At 35.4% G+C, this 12,550-nt stretch overlaps 1 pseudogene; it reads left to right on the forward strand.

Annotated features, from left to right (window-relative positions):
• Positions 171–7,834, forward strand: LOC109828768 (annotated as a pseudogene).

Consider the following 12,550-nt stretch of genomic DNA (forward strand, 5'->3'; position numbering starts at 1 on the left):
GCCCGCGTGCACACCCCAAATTTGGACCCATGAGAAAAGTCTTCCACACTTATGAAAAAACTACTTTTTTATTTTGATGATCCTCTGTTCCAAGAGTCACTCTTCCTTGGTCTCCAAGGAGCCGCCTTTGACTCCCTTCTATAAATTCCTCACCACACACTCACACCCTCGGTCGCTCTCTCTCTCTATATACACAAATCTCTCCTCTCTTCTCTCCAATCAAGAAATATAATACAAAATTCCACGATAACAACCTCAGTCTGTCTCTCTACGTGCAAACAAATCCCTCTCCATATATATACAAATCCCTCTTCATATATATACAAAACGCTCCTCTCTTCTCTCCAATAAAGAAAGAGGAGAAATATAATAAACTTTCGCAATTTACAGAGGCCTCATTGGTGGGTTTTCTCCGAGGCTCATCATCAATGTCCTCTGGTATGCAAATCCCCCATCCTTTTTCAATTCAAATTCATGCAAATGATAATGGGTTCCCATTGAAACCCATCATTCTTCATGGCTTCTCTGTTTCATTCCACCTCTTTATCTTTTTCCTACTCTCTCTCTTCTATCTCTGCAAGAGACCCACAAAGGAAAGATTGGAAATAAACAGATTCTTCTATTACAAAACAACCCTTTTCGGCTCCCTGGGTTTGGGTTTGTTCTATTTGGTTCTCTCTCTTCATTTCTATTTTTGGCATGTTCATGGGTTTTGGTCTGATGAGAACATTGTTACCTTTTTGGATTTTGTCGTTAGAGTCTTTGTTTGGGTAGCCATCTCATGCTATTTGCGATTTGTTGATAAATATCCCACCTTTCTTAGCATTTGGTGGGGTTTATTCTTGGCTATATCTTTCTCTTTCCTTGTAGTAGATTGGATTTGGTACAGGAAGCTTGGGATTATGACTACCAATTTGTGGGTAATTGATTTTGGGTCTCTTGTTGGTGGTGTGATTATTAATTGTGCGGGGATTTTCGGGAAAAGGAGCGAAGAAGAGAAGGCTAATCTTCATGACCGTCTATTGAATGGGGGTAATTTTGATGAGTCCTGTAATAGGAATGACAATGGAAGTGAGTCTATCTTTGAGAATGCTGGATTTTTTAGTCTGCTCACTTTCTCTTGGATGGGTCCTTTGCTCTCTGTTGGTCACCAAAAGACATTAGACCTTGAAGATGTTCCTCAACTAGCTCAGAGTGATAGTGTCAATGGTGTCTACCCTGTGTTTAAAAATAAGCTTGAATCATACACGGGCAGTGATTGTAGGAGTGGCAATGATGAGAGTTCTGCTTGTAGGATTTCCACGTATAAATTGGCTAAGGCATTAGTGTTTTCGACATGGGACCAAGTAATGTCAACAGCTATCTATGCACTTGTGTACACAATAGCTACATATGTCGGTCCCTACCTCATCGCTTTCTTTGTTCAGTACCTTAATGGCACTAGAATGTTTGCGAGTGAAGGGTATATTTTAGTGGTAGCCTTCATAGTAGCAAAGCTGTTTGAGTGCTTGTCACAGAGACACTGGTTCTTTAGATTACAACAAGCTGGGATCAGAGTAAGGTCATCCCTTGTTGCGATGATTTATCAAAAGGGTCTAACTTTGTCTAGCCATTCGAAGCAAGGTCATACCAGCGGAGAGATCATCAATTTAATGAGTGTTGACGCCGATAGAATTGGGCTCTTTAGTTGGTACATGCATGATCTTTGGATGGTCCCTATTCAAGTTGGCCTAGCTCTAGCCATATTGTACTCTAGTTTGGGCCTTGCTTCATTGGCTGCTTTAGCGGCAACAATAGCGGTTATGTTAGCCAATTTTCCCTTGGGGAGTATACAAGAGAGGTACCAAAAGAAATTGATGGAGGCAAAAGATATAAGGATGAAGACTACTTCGGAGATCCTAAAAAACATGAGGATTCTCAAGCTTCAAGCTTGGGAAATGAAGTTCTTGTCCAAGATATTCGAGTTAAGAAAGGAAGAGGCTTCTTGGTTGAGAAAGTATGTATACACATTGGCTATGATAACATTTACATTTTGGGGTGCTCCTACTTTCGTTGCTGTGGTCACATTCGGAGCTTGTATGATTATGGGAATTCCGCTAGAATCGGGCAAGGTTCTTTCCGCACTTGCAACTTTTAGGGTGTTGCAGGAGCCAATATATAATCTTCCCGATACTATTTCAATGGTGATTCAAACAAAGGTTTCCCTTGATAGAATATCTTCATTCCTTTGCCTAGAGGATTTGCCTACTGATGTGGTGCAAAAGCTTCCACGGGGTAACTCGGAGGCAGCGGTCGAAGTAAGCAATGGGAATTTCTCTTGGGACCCATCTTCAGAAATTCCTACATTGAGAGATTTGAATTTCAAAGCATTGCATGGTACAAGAGTTGCCGTTTGTGGTACTGTTGGTTCCGGCAAATCAAGCTTGTTATCGTGCATATTAGGTGAAGTCCCAAAATTATCTGGAACCATCAAGTTGTGTGGGACTACAGCTTATGTTGCCCAATCACCTTGGATACAAAGTGGAAAGATTCAAGACACTATACTATTTGGTAAGGAAATGGACATTGAAAAGTATGAGAACATACTTGAAGCATGCTCATTGAAGAAGGATTTGGAGATTCTTCCATTTGGGGATCAAACCGTGATAGGGGAAAGAGGCATCAATTTGAGTGGAGGACAGAAGCAGCGAATTCAGATTGCACGAGCTTTGTACCAAGATGCTGATATTTTTCTTTTCGATGATCCATTTAGTGCAGTTGATGCTCATACAGGATCTCATCTCTTTAAGGTACTCATAGCAAAGACCCCCAGTGAGCTCATATTCAATATTTAAGGCATCTCAATCAAATGGTCTCATTATTAAAACTTATGAGATTTTTTATGGCAGGAATGTTTGCTTGGGCTTCTAGCTTCGAAAACTGTTATTTATGTCACCCATCAGGTGGAGTTTCTTCCTTCGGCTGACATTATCCTTGTGAGTGATTTTTTCCCTTCTCCTGAATTATATTTCCCCTGAATGAAATCACATAACCATATTATTTGATTATAAATTAGATGTTAAAAAACAATTCTACTGCTTTAAGGTTATGAAAGATGGAAAAATTATACAAGTGGGCAAATACAACGACATACTTACTTCTGGAACTGACTTCATGGAACTAGTTGGTGCACACAAAGATGCATTGGAAGTGCTTGGTTCTATGGATCTTGCTAACAGCAATTCAAGTAGCATTGCAGAGACAAGTCAACAACAACAGGCTCTTTCTGTAAAGGATAAAAAATCTGAACAAAGTGACAAAATTGATGATGAAGTCACAGAAAAGGGTCAATTGGTTCAAGAAGAAGAGAGGGAGAAAGGCAAAGTTGGGTTTTGGGTCTATTGGAGATATTGTACAACTGCATACAAAGGTGTTCTTGTGCCTCTAATACTGCTATCACAAATCCTCTTTCAACTACTTCAGATTGGTAGCAATTATTGGATGGCTTGGGCAGCTCCAGTATCAAAAGACACAAAACCTCCCGTAAGTGGAGCTACACTCATCTACGTATTTGTGGCGTTATCTCTCGCAAGCTCCCTGTGTGTCCTTTCGAGAGCTTTGCTTCTTGTAACAGCGGGATATGAAACAGCAAAGGTTCTATTTAACAAGATGCATACATCTATTTTCCGTGCTCCCATGTCATTCTTTGATTCCACTCCTAGTGGTCGCATCCTTAATAGAGTAAGTGAAGCCTCATTGCTTCTGAAATGAATTGCATCTTTGTGTCACAGGAAACTCATTTATATCATTTCATTTAAATGCAGGCTTCGACTGATCAAAGTGAAGTAGACACAAGTTTCTTTTCCAAGATTCCCACCCCACCCCACCCACCCACCCAAAAAAAAATCCAAAAAAACCCAAGGAAAAAAAACAAAAGCGAACACCACAAAAGAAACTATTGCCCCATTGCAGATAGACCCCCTTTAGTTCAATTTTTTTTAGATAGACTTCCTTAGTGAATTTTTGTTGACTCTTTTACTCTCAGGAGTTCTGTTCGAAAAAATCCCACCCCACCCACCCACCCACCCAAAAAAAAAATCCAAAAAAACCCAAGGAAAAAAAACAAAAGCGAACACCACAAAAGAAACTATTGCCCCATTGCAGATAGACCCCCTTTAGTTCAATTTTTTTTAGATAGACTTCCTTAGTGAATTTTTGTTGACTCTTTTACTCTCAGGAGTTCTGTTCGAAAAAAATAAATAAACTAATAAACTGTTCGAAAAAAATAAATAAACTAATAAACTATCTGTGAGAGTAAACGAGTTAAAAGAAATCATTTAGTGGGTCTATCTGCAGCAATATAACCATAGGGGGCCTACCAGCAATTGGGTGATATATAGGTTGTCCATCTGCAATTAACCCAAATAACAAAGTTTGCTTCTCATGTTTGAGATGGAGATATTTGAATTTTAATACCCCTTACATGAATCTACTCAAGTTTATTAATTGCAATTAGGTTTACATATGTTATTCCACTGTTACTGAGGTTTTGATAAAACTTTGATCTTTTCTCAGAGATATTACATAGATACTGCACGAGAGCTAGCGAGGTTGGTCGGGGTATGCAAAGCTCCGATCATACAACATTTTGCTGAAACAATCTCAGGAATGATGACAATTAGAAGTTTCAGCCAAGAATCCAGATTCATCGACATAAATTTTCATCTCTCTGATGGGTACTCTCGGCCCAAATTTTATACTGCCGGTGCAATGGAGTGGCTATGTTTTCGTTTAGATATGCTTTCCTCCGTCACATTTGCGTTTTCATTGATATTCTTGATTTCAGTGCCAAAAGGGTTTATAGATCCAAGTATGTTTTTCAGTATTTGTCATACTTCATTTAAGATAAAAATAAAACTGTTTACATGTAAATTTGATTTATTTTTTTACCCATTTCAGGTATTGCAGGTCTCGCTGTGACTTATGGGCTTAATTTAAATATGCTACAAGCTTGGGTCATATGGAATCTCTGCAATCTTGAGAATAAGGTAATATCGGTAGAGAGAATACTGCAGTATACATCCATTGCTAGTGAACCACCTCTTGTTATTGAGCAAAACAGACCGAGTAGTAACTGGCCTTCACTGGGAGAAGTTGAACTTCATGACCTTCAGGTAATTGTTGGTGTCTTCACTGCTATTAAAATCCTAGAGTTTTAAATAGCAACTGCTCTATGCTTAATGTCTTTCTCCTATTACAAGTTTTTTTTTTTTTTGAAGATTGTTGGGTAGGAATACTTTCACTGGGTAACCATAAATTTTGAATTTACCAACCCCCATGATAGAGTTGCAAAAGTCTATCCAATGTATGATGTCTTACCTTGTATAGATATAAAACATCTTATGCCTGCTTGTTTGATGCTTTTGCAATATAATATATAGGTAACGCTACACAAAATCTATATGGTTTCTAAACTGATAATCTAGAGAATTCAATGCAATGTGAATGCAAAAGTAACACTAAAACTTGATGGAAATAAAACTATAAATAGTAAAAAATTATGAACCAAAAATATGAAACTGTAACTGCAAAAAGGTATGTTCGAATAAACTTGAAATGTGAGAATTTGCGAACAATTCACAGTTCCTTATGAGCACTAACCGTCTTGGATTGAATTCATTGAATTCAATTGGCAAAAGATTTTCGAGTTTTGGGTTCTTACTAAACCAATCACACAAAATCTTTGCATTAATAAACTTTCGTTGAAGTTGGGTTCCCCGGCTTCTTCTCTCAAGAAGAAGACGGAGGGTTTTTGGGGTTTTGGCGTTTCAGTTGTTTTCACAAACAGAGAAGGAACACGAGAGAAAGAGGAAACATCGCAAGGTTTTAATTTGGGGTTTCGGTGCAGTGGAGAGGACCTTTGATAAATTATGTTTTTGTCGGAATTTTCTACAATCTAGTTCTGAGAAAGTTTTTAGTTAACTATGTAGCTTCTTTGTTTATGTTGAACGGTTCATCTTAAGGATTTGTTATCATTACAGGTCCGTTATGCCCCACACATGCCCTTTGTGCTAAAGGGACTCACGTGCACTTTTGCCGGAGGGATGAAAACTGGAATTGTTGGGAGAACTGGCAGCGGAAAATCTACCTTAATTCAGGCACTTTTTCGTATTGTTGATCCTACAGGTGGCCGGATACTTATAGATGGCATCGATATCACAACCATTGGACTGCATGATCTAAGATCAAGGTTAAGCATTATTCCACAAGACCCTACCATGTTTTGAAGGAACTGTGCGTAGCAATCTTGATCCACTTGAAGAATACACTGATGCTCAAATCTGGGAGGTAATTGCATTTACTTCAAATATTGGTATTTTCTTTGTGATTAATAGCACATAGACCCCTTCTAGTATCGTTGTTTTGACCTTAGTACCCCTCGTAGTTTTGGGGTTGCAGATAGGCCCACTGGGTTAAGTTTTTGTAACTCTTTTTTCACACTGGCACTCACTAATTTCACCCTAAAACAATACCTGTCAAAACTTCACAGAGGTTAAAGAGTAAACAACTTTTCCCCGGGAGTCTATGACTATCAGCATCGATTAAACTAGAAGGGCAGTAAGTGGAAAATAATGGTACTACAAGGGGTCTATGTGCAATTAACCCTTTTCTTTCTGTTTGATGGCTCCTATTATGTCATACAAGTATCAGTATTTGTTAAATTATCATCTTTTTTCATTTTAATTTTTTATTTTTTTTATTTTAGGCCTTGGATTGTTGTCAGCTTGGAGACGAAGTTAGAAAGAAAGAGCTGAAGCTGGATTCTGCAGGTATAGTTCATATGGGCTATTTTGTGCTCTTTGGTACTTTTATCTCAGTTAGAAACTTGCATATCACGGTTTGTTTTTAACCATGAAATTTTAATTTTTTATTTTTTTTATTTTAGGCCTTGGATTGTTGTCAGCTTGGAGACGAAGTTAGAAAGAAAGAGCTGAAGCTGGATTCTGCAGGTATAGTTCATATGGGCTATTTTGTGCTCTTTGGTACTTTTATCTCAGTTAGAAACTTGCATATCACGGTTTGTTATTAACCATGAAAATTTTTCGTATAGTGACTGAAAATGGTGAGAATTGGAGCGTTGGTCAACGTCAGCTTGTATGTTTGGGTAGAATTATTCTGAAAAAGAGCAAGGTTTTGGTTCTTGATGAAGCAACTGCTTCAGTGGATACTGCCACTGATAGCTTAATCCAGAAAACTCTGAGGCAGCAGTTCTCAGATGCAACGGTCATCACGATAGCACACAGGATAACATCAGTTCTTGACAGTGATATGGTCTTGCTTCTTGATGATGGTAAATAACTGAAAAATCACACGTTTTATTGTTTCAACTTCTTGATTAAGGTTGAGATTTCTGATATGAAATACATTTTCGCATGCAGGTTTGATTGTGGAACACAATAGGCCAACTAAGCTGTTAGAGAATAAGTTGTCCTTGTTCGCAAAACTCGTGTCTGAATATACGATGAGATCAAGCTCGCAGTTTTGAAATTTTGATGTTTAGATACCACGCTTTAGATGATGATGATAATTCATGAGAAGATTATATAGAAGACTGTAATTTGTGGTGGTAAGTGAAGATTCGGCTGAATAGTGTATACTACGCAAATATATGAACAGAGAGCGAGCTTATGAAGGTATTTTTGTTAAGGAACATTGGAAGTTAGGCAAGAAAAATTTGTATGTGTATGAACAGAATGTACCATTTTGAGAAAAGGAACCTCCAAGAGTACAACTTGGCCAATTACATTATAGGAGTTGGGGAAATTTGCTAAATATTCACCTTTTTTTAAAACAATTTTTTTCATTTATTTTTTTAAGAGAACTAGTATGCAATGCGTGCGTTGCACGCTATGTATGTTATAGTTATAAATAAACAGATACCATTACATTTTTTTGTAGCATGTTATAGCATAGTATATATAGATAAATGTGATGTATGTTGCACGTTATGTATGTTATAGTTATAAATAAACAGATACCATTACATTTTTTTGTAGCATGTTATAGCATAGTATATATAGATAAATGTGATGTATGTTTTAGTATAGTGTACGTGTGTTTATAAATAAACAGATACCATTACATTTTTTTGTAGCATGTTATAGCATAGTATATATAGATAAATGTGATGTATGTTTTAGTATAGTGTACGTGTGTTTGTACGTAAACATATTGTTTGTACGTAAACATATTCATTTTATGTTATGAAGTTTTTTTGATATATATATACAAAAAAACTTACAATTTACGCCCGCCAATAGATAAGATTATATCTTTATTATGCTCCACAATATATTACAAGATATTTTACAAGAGGATTCAGAAGAACACTCAGCACTCTAACTTTTTATTTTTATTTTTCTCACATACAAGCACACCTTCACTCGTCTGCCCTTCTTCCATATTTATAGACGTTCAAAGATTCTCTTGAAAGCGACCTTCCTCCTTTTCTCGAAACGTCTTCAGAAGTGGCGAATATTTACACAGTAATTTGAAAGCGACCCGCATATTTAACAGTAGCCGCAATACGCCGCATTAAGTATAGTAAAAGTTGATGGCGACATTATTCTTCCTTTAAGGAAAGTAGCTTTTGGAAAGCTGCTTTATAAAGCTGCTTTAAAAGATGCTAGATGGCTCCCCGAGGCTCAATCTAGTATTTATTCTGCTTATAAAGCTGGACTTTTACCTTTAAGGTCTGGAGGGTTATTAAAAATTTCTGCCCAGATTTCTTCAGGGTCTTGGGCATCTTGAATATTATCCAGACCAGGTGTATCTTCTTCCATAGAAGAAACATGACTATTAGTCTCTGGTTCGTCAAAGGCTTCAAAGAACTGCCTTTTAAAGTATTCTAGACATTTTTGCTTAATTTCAGCTTCAGAGCTTTGATGATACTTTCTCCTTATTAAAGCTGCCATTTTAGTCATAGGGTTATCTTTTTTGACTTCTTGAGTCATATTTGACTCTAACAGAGATTTATTTCTCTGTATAATTTCCTCTAATTCTTTAACTTTGGTCTCGAGACAGATCCCATTCCACCATCTGCAGTGGTACGTTCTTTTAAGAATAGGAATATGTGATGGAGTCCAGTCACATATAAGTGACCAATTCCAAATCCAAGGAATCTCTACTTCTGCAAAGAAGTGTGCAAAGCACATGCCATCTATGAGCTGGTTTCATTCATTCGTGATAATTTTGGATGACTATCAACCCATGAAGAATATAACTTCAGGAGGGGTTCAGGGATAATTGCAATTTCAATTCCATAAGTTTCCCACCATTTATAAAACCAATTTGGAACTCCCTTTTGAAGGGCTTCAGGACATAGCTTAATAAGCCATGTATGCTTCTGTTTTTGGGTTCTGATATAAGAACAGATCGAAGAAAGCTTGCTTATAGTCCCAATAGTTGAATTTATAAATTTCTTTTGTAGCTTGAACTTTTACCAAAGGTAATTCTTCATTTGGGTTTATAGCCCAATTTCGAGGAAGTATAACTTCTCTGATAACACATTTGCTGAATCCAGGAGGAACAGAATGATTTTCTGTAGTCCAAAAATGGGTTATTTCCATTCCCTTTTGACTTAATAAAGTCCTTATCCATGCTCTTGATTTTAAAGAAAGAGTAGGATAATATGTGTCGTGAAGATATCTTTGTCGAATTGTTTCTGGTTCTTGCATTAAAGCAATATCTTCGGGTTCTAAATATAGAACTATATCTGTATGAGATTTTTCGAACCATTTTGTTTCCTCTTTTACTATATTAGTAAAAGGTTCAGGAGTATTTTCTTGGTCTACGATATCTCGTACTCCTTTATAAAAGGCTTTATTATGTGAAGAATTATGCTTCTTCGTAATAGTGCGCCAAGATGTTGGCTGTTGAGATGGAGTATGACTCCTATTTGGTATTGCTTCTTGACCTATAAGGTCAAAAGTAGAATTGGGGCTGCTGCTGCCGCCTCCTCTCCCCCTCCCTGAAAAAGAGGGATTACTCCGTCTCATTTGTACCCTGTAAAAATTCACGAGTTAGAAAGTCTGGAAGATGATTAGAGTCACATTTAATATATTCAATTTTAAATTGATACATTGCTAATTCTGCTTGCCATCTAGCAAATATTTACTTAGAGACAAGATTTTTAACATCTTTTTCAATAATACTTTTAGCAGAACTACAATCTATTCGTAGTAAAAATTCTTGATTAAGAATATCGTCTCTAAATTTAGAGAAACATTTTAAAATAGATAACATTTCTTTTTTAATTGTAGAATAGTTAAACTGGGCTTTATCCCATTTACCAGAGGTAAAACGAACTAATTGTTCTTTCTTGGTTTGAGGATCAACTTGTTTTAATATTCCTCCATAACCAATATTTGAAGCATCTGTTTCAACAATTTTAAACCAGTGAATATTTGCAAGATGAATGCAAGGCAGATTTTTAACTTTAAGTTTAATTTTTCTTACTGCAGCAGTATGTTGCTGAGTCCATGGCTTAGCGTTTTTCTTAAGCCTATCGTATAAAAGGACAATATCTTTTGCTAGATCTTTATAATAATCAGCCATATAATTTAAAGCTCCCAAAAATCTTTGTAACTGTTTTATATCAGTTATTTCATCTGGGAATTTTGACGCAAACTCAATACTTCTATCAATAGGAATAGTTGTTCCTTTGTTGATATTATGACCCAGAAATCTAATCTGAGTTTGAAATAATTTCATTTTTGGGGCAGATATAGCTAACCCATTTTTTATGGCTAGAGATCTAAAAGTCTCTAAATGTTTAACATGTTGGTCAAAGCTATTAGAAAAAATCAAAATATCATCTATATAAGATAGAATAAAATCCGTATAAGGAATAAAAATATCATTCATAATATTTTGAAATTCAGAAGGGGCGTTTTTAAGCCCAAATGGCATAACATTTCATTCATAGTGTCCAAATGGGATAACAAAAGCAGTCTTATATTTATCTTTTTCTTCTATCTGGATTTGCCAGTAGCCTGATTTTAAATCAAACTTAGAAAATATTTTTGCATTAGTAATGCGATTCAATAAATCCCTTTTATTAGGAATTGGATATCTTATCCATTTAAGGACAGAATTTAGAGGTTTATAATTAATTACTAATCTAGGAACACCTCTTTCTCTTTCAACAGCATTGTTAACATAGAATGCTGTACAACTCCAAGGAGAGTATGATTTTCTTATTAAATTTTTCTCTATAAGAGTTTGTATTTCTTTTTTGCATAAATCAAGATATTCTTGATTCATTTGACAAGGACGAGATTTTGTTGGAATATTTTTCTCGTTAAATCCCTCTATATAGGGTAAAGAAACAATATGTTGTTTCCTATTCCAAAAAGCATTTGGAACATCACTGCATACAGTGAGTTTGAATTTATTTTCAATTTGACTTATTAAGTCTTTATGTTTTTTAATTTGTTCTTCAACTTGAACAAATACTAATTCTTCTTTAAGAAAATTTATCTGATTTTCTTTAAGCATAATATTTTTAACCTCATTTAACATTTTAGTTTGAGGGTCTGTAATAAACTCAAGTAAAATTTCTTTTTCTTGAAAAGTAGCACGAATGCCATTAGTATCTATCTTATGGATAGGCATAATAGTATGTAAAAATGGAGTCCCAAGAATTATATGTTGGGATAAATTTTTTACCAATATACAGGGAGTTGGTATACAAGTCCCTTGCACACATATTTGTGCATTAGGTAATTTATATTTTACCTCTAGTTGATTTCCATTTGCACTACTTAGTGTTTGAGTAGTTTTTTCAAAAAACTTGGAAGGAATTATACCTTCGTTGATGCAATTTAAATCAGCACAACTATCAACTAGAGCTATAAGATCTGATATGTAAAATTGATCTTTAACTATTAAGTTGATATTTATATACCACTTTTGAGAGGTAACTTGTTGCAATATTTGCAATAGAGCATTGGTTTCATTAGTTTTAATATTTTCTTGATCACTTTGTTCACTATTTTGAACAAGTTCATGACCTTCATCGAACCTTGCGAGAATATATTTATTCTCCTGTTTTAACTTTTTTACTTCGACTTTTAAGTCTTGTATCTCTTTATTAAGAGATGATAAAGATATATCTTTTGAAGTATGAGCAATATTTTGCCTTCTTTTTTGTACTTCTGAAAATTTAAACACATTGTCTATTTGAGGATTTTTGTCTTTATTAGACAAATTTTTTACTAATTCTTCTTTTAAAGTAGAAGAAATATCAGCGGAGAGAACTTGTGATAAAAGTTCTTTATCTTTAGATTTAATCATATTAATTGATAGTCCATTCATTTGGACAATAGATTTCCAATAATTTGTTTCATCGTTGCAATTATTAATTGCACATTTACAATTTTCATTTTCAGATTCTGAATCTGAAGTAGACAAATATGATTCGTCTTCTGAATCATTATTGATTAAAATATTAGATAAAGTCTTTTTAAGACCTTCATCTTCAATCGCATCTATTTTCTTTTTAATATAA

This window comes from Asparagus officinalis, chromosome 1, assembly GCF_001876935.1.
Source record: "Asparagus officinalis chromosome 1, Aspof.V1, whole genome shotgun sequence".
NCBI lineage: Eukaryota > Viridiplantae > Streptophyta > Magnoliopsida > Asparagales > Asparagaceae > Asparagus > Asparagus officinalis.